Here is a 5,301-nt window from a genome sequence, read left to right as displayed (position 1 = left end):
ACCTCCCTCTTCCTCACCCCATTTCCAACCTCTCCACAAGTCCATTGACCCTACTTCCTGCACAGTGGTCAGTGCTGTCTGCTTCTTTCCTCGCCTCTGCCATTGACGCAGGTGGAAGCTACAGAGGCTGTTCCGGGCCACTTAGAGCCACTGCAGAGTCTCCTAACCGATCTTCCTCCTTCCACTCTGGCCCCTCTCCTACCTCCTCTTCACACTGTGGCCAGAGTCATCTTTTCGAAATGTAGAAGCGACCATGTCACTCACTGTCCCAGTGAAATCTCCACTGCTTCCTATTGCTTTAAAAAAAACATTTTATTAAGATAACATAGGAAAGAACATAGAACAAATGTACAATTGAACACTCTTGAAAGCAACTGCCGTGAAAGGAGGCAGCACCTTGCCAGCCATCCCACTCCATGTGCCCTCAAAAGAGAACAGCCCCCTTCTCCCACCCTCCTGCCTTCTCCAGATCCCTGCAGGGCTTTCACAAGGCTGTTCCCTCTGCTAGAAATGCTCTTCCTTCCCTGTATCTCCCAGTTAACCCCAACTTATTTTTGTATCTCACTTGGAGGGTTTCCTCCTTAGAGGGGCCTTCTCCACCTTCCCGGATTTGATCAACCCTCCTGCTCGAGCCTCTCGCTGTGCGCTCCCTTCTCCTCTGCAGCACAGGTCAAGGTTGTGATTTTTCCACTTGTCTGTGACGTGATATGATTAATGACCATCAGCCCGACGAGGGTGAGGGTTATGTTTGCTTTTGCTCACCGTTGTCTCTCCGCTGTCTAGCCGGGTGCCTGGCACATAGTATGTGTTTGATTAAAAAATTGCTGACTGCTGTCCAGGGAGAGGTAGGCAGCAGACATCACAATTAGGAAAGGCTCTGGGTCTGGAGACCTGGACGGCGGAGGCCTAATTCCCTGAGAGGTGAGGGCTGAAACAGTGGGGATAGGTGGTGTGACCTGGAGAAGAATGACGCAGTGAGAAGAGGACGGGGACTTGTCTCCAGAACCCCCGAGGCCATGCCAGGGTTCTTCCAATGCAGGAGCCAGGCCTGGATGGGGATGGCTGGAGAGGCTCCTGGGCCCAACCACTCCCGCTCGGGGCCACTGGGGCTGAGCTAAGTGGAAACAAATGTTCCCTGGCTTCCCCCCAGCCCAGTTCTGGTGGGCGAGCAGCAGCCCCTCCTTCTCAGCCCCTGCTCCCCACTCCCCCTCTTTCCAGCTCCCCTGGGTTCTTTTTCCCTTTGACTGATGGGGTGATGGGAAGGCTGGGTGCGTGGATAGGGTTGAGAGATGTGGAAGATGTGAGGCCGGTGGGCTCTGTGGGGAACCAGGTCCTGGGGTGGGGGTGGGGTCCCTTGGATAAAGACCCAGAGGGAGTCTCAGGGAAACCTGACCTGCAAGACAGGGAAAGACTGGTTAAAGCTGGGAACCAGGCATTTGAGTTCCCACTCTGGGCTGGAAAGGCACATTCTCATGATTTCAGGTGGGCTGCGAAAAGCTGGAGTAGAGCATCTGGGATTCAGAAGGGTGAGGAAAGTGATTCTCTCTTTTTTCTATCTTTTTTCTTCCCTCTGTCTCTCTAGAGGACTGGCCTTTCCTCTCTCTGTTCTCCTGGGACCCAGAGACCTAGTGCCCTGAGGAATTCTCAAGTCCAGTCACCACCCTGAAGGAATGAGAGCTAGGTCCCATTGCTGGGGAAGGAGGGAGGGAGGGATGATGGTAGGGAGGGACAGAGAGAGGGAGGTGATTGGGAGGGGAAGGGTCACAGGCCCAAATTCCTGGGCTCCTGCAGCTTCAGTCATTCTGAGAAACAAAGAAACAGAGAAAGTGATTTAGAGACAGACACAAATAGAGACCGAATTATGGAGATGGGAAAGACATGAAAAGACACACAGAAAGACAGTGAGAGAGAGAATCCGACAGACAGAGGGCTCTGCTTTCCCCTGCAGCGATTCTGATGTTATCTGTCTCCAGCTGCCTCTCTCCCTCTCCACGGTCCCCACCTCTGCCCCTCCTTCCTCTCCAACCCCACAGCCAGACACCCCTGTCTCTCCTTCCCCACCTCTCTTTTGCGACGAGGCCTAGACCTAAGGCAGAGAGATGGGGGAAGAGGTGGAGGCGGCCCAGAGGACAGAGAGAGAGGGATCAGAGTGGCACCACCCCATTCATGCTGCAGAGGTGATGTGTGTGTGCGTTTGTGTGTGCATGTGATCTCCAGGGAAGCAGCATGTGTCTCAGCCTGAGCCAGCCCACCTGTGTGTCCATCCAAACCTGTGGGTGAAAGTTACCCAGCATTGTCTAGGAGAGGTGAGGGAGTCCTGTGGTTTCTGTGGGGTATCTGGCAGTCTGTGCCCAGCTGTGGGTGTGTACGAGCGTGCATGCGTATGCATGCATCTTGATCTGTCTTTGTATGCCTCTGGCTCCATCTCCTAGTTTCCCAGCCCTGCTCCGTGGAGGGTCTTCTAAAGTGACAGTGATGGACTGAAGCCTCAGGAACATCTGAATTCATCTCTCTGAAGGTTTGAGGGCTTAAGGGCAGAAGTCATTGCTCTAGCTCTGACCAGAGGCCAGCCAACCCCTCGATGGGGTGCAGAGAAGGCAGAAGGCAGTGGGCAGAGGCAAGGTTGCCCTTGGGACAGGGGCCCTGGGAACTGGGGCTTCGGGAGGCCTGCCCATCACAGACTGCAGCCCACCCCTCCCCTGCCTCAGTGCTTCTGCAGGCACTACTGGGCCGGCTGACTCTGGAATGGGATTCAGGGGTGCATTGGTGGGGGGAGCACGAGGGCTTGGGGAGTCCAGATATGGCCAAATATTCTACAAGGTCTGGCCAGAGAGAGTACTGCCGGAGGGGTGGGGCCTTCTGCGTGTGTTTGTAGGAAAGGTGGGGGGTGGGGGCAGAAAGGCTGCCTGCGGGGGAGAAGGCTTCTTGGCAAACGCCCCAGTTTCCTGAGCTGATCCCTGCTCCCTGCCACTGCTCCCAATTCTGTTGTTTCAATAACATCATTTTTATCCACCCCACAGAGAGACCGTGTCTTAGGAGGGGGAGGGGAGGGACAGGGCTAGGGCATGAGGGGGTGGTAATGGAGAGAGGCTGGGGTCTGGAGGCAGCAGGGACTAGATTTGGGGCGATCCCTCCTCAGGCAGAGGCAGGGCGGTCCCAGAGCCCTGGTCCCCTGATGACAAAGACAAATACATTAAAATTCTTGCCTCGGAGAAGAATGCAGGATAGGGAGAGCATTTCATAATCTACAATAACAGTAGCAGGGTGGGGGCGGGGGACCGGGGGGGGGCAGGGGGCTCAGAACCCAGGCAGTGGTCCCCAGGGGGTTGGTCGTTGGCCACCTGCAGCCTCCAGGGACCCCCAGAGCCCTCCAGCCGCCTGTTCAGCGCCATCTGGCCTGAGTGTGTGCCCAACCTGGGCATGTCATTGAGGGTGCAGGGTCTGGAGTTGGCACTGTCCTGCAGCAACAGCAACTGTGTATAAAATTAAGAGGTGCAGGGGCTGTGTATGGCATCTGGATGCTCTTAAGGGCTAAAATGGGAGGGGCTGCACTTGGGCCATGCCCCCCTGGCTATCTCCCTCAGCCACTAGCCCCCTTCTCTAGAACGCTCCAGCACCCTGACCAGAACTCTCAGTACCCAGTACAAGGAATTAGACTGACTCAACCTGGACACCAGGGCCCTGGGGTGGGGCTCCCAGCAAACCCAGGGGCTTCCCTATGTGCCTAGGCCAATGTTTCTCCATTTCCTTTCTCTTCTCCACTTGCTCATCCTTCCTTTCCCAGATCTGCCTCCTCCCCTGGGATAGGCATCTGTGGTCTTTTATTGCAACCCCAGCCCATCGTGATCCACTCGTGCCCACACTCGGAACCTTGCCTCCTCTCTGCTCACCAGGGTGTTCCTCTTATTTCTTTGGGCAGTGGCCTCATTCCCCAAGTTCAGGTGCTCCCCGCCCCTCCCATTCCAGAAGACCAGGAGCTTTCCTCTAGGCGCCTGAAGTTTCTGCCACACGGGCTTGAGGTCGTCTGTCTGTCCTCTCCACCCAGGAGCACCCTTACAGCTTGATGGCTGCTCTGGATAGCGGTGGTAGGGAGACTGGCCTTTGCTGTGGAATGTCCTGCACCACCTGTCCCTCGGCACCCCTAGGGCACACGGGGCCAGAGGGAGGAGCAGGGACTACATCTCCCTGCCAGCCCGCTTGGTGTGATGAATGGAGCTGTCCTTCCTCCCCACGGGGCCTTTGATCTCCCCCCGTGGGGAGGGGGCCAGGGGCATCAAAGACATTTTTGTGGCATTAGAGAATCAGATAAACGCCATCTCACCTGCAGCTGGCCCTCCCACCCCCTCTGGCCCCGGCCAAGTTGGGGGGAGCGGCCTGAGGCAGGGACCCACGGACCCACGAGGCCCGGCTGCAGCGAGTTCTGACCCTTCACTCTCTTGGAAGTCTGCAAGCTCCACTCTGTCGCTCGCCTACACGTGCGAGCGCTGGATCGCAGGCCATAAAGAGGTTCTTCTTGCTGTGTCCTCTCCCCTCCGCACCTCCTCCCCTGAACTCGGGCCTGATGAGGCGGGGGCTGGGGAGGAGAGTGGAGGCCTAGGGCTTCCTCCCGTGCTCAGGGAAAGGCTGAAAGAGGGGCGTGCGGCGCGGAGGCCGGGTCCCGTAAGAGGTGACCCCTCCGGAGTGTGCCCATCGGGCCGTCGAGTTCGACACCCCTAGCCGGAGCACCCAGCGCCCGGGGCCAACTTCCTCTCCTGGCCCCCGCTCCAGCATCCCACTCCGCACCGCCCCCCAACCCAAACTCCCTCATTCCTGGGAAGTTTTCTCTCTTTACAGTCAACAAACCTGCCAAACGTCTCTCTTCCAGCCCGTCCCCCATTCCTCAGCTCCTTTTCCTTCCCCCGCTAACCCTTCTCCACCCTACTTTCCCGCCCCTCCTTGCCCCCGACTCCGGGCGGCGGCCGGGGGCTCCCAGGCGGTGAGAGGCGAGGTGAGGGGGCGAGGCGGGCGGGTCCCCCAGCCACGAGCGCGCTCGGGCCCCGCCCCGGGACCTCGCTCCCGCCCTCCGCTGAGCTCCGCGCCCGCCGCCCCGGGGCGCTCGGCTCCCTCCCGAGAGTCCCGTCGCCTGACTGTCGCAACTGCCACCCCCACGGCCCCCCTGCCCCCCGCCCCCGCCCCGGCCCCGCTCCCCTCCCACCCCCACCCCCGGCTCTGATTTCTTCTCCCGAGCGAGCTCGGCAGGAGACACAGGCGCTGGCTGCCCCGTCCGCTCTCCGCCTCCGCCGCGCCCTCCTCGCCCGGGAT

The sequence above is a fragment of the Monodon monoceros genome, unplaced genomic scaffold (assembly GCF_005190385.1).
Source record: "Monodon monoceros isolate NGI ecotype Baffin Bay Population unplaced genomic scaffold, NGI_Narwhal_1 Super_Scaffold_16, whole genome shotgun sequence".
In the NCBI taxonomy this organism is placed as follows: domain Eukaryota; kingdom Metazoa; phylum Chordata; class Mammalia; order Artiodactyla; family Monodontidae; genus Monodon; species Monodon monoceros.
Note: the sequence above shows the minus strand (reverse complement) of the source record.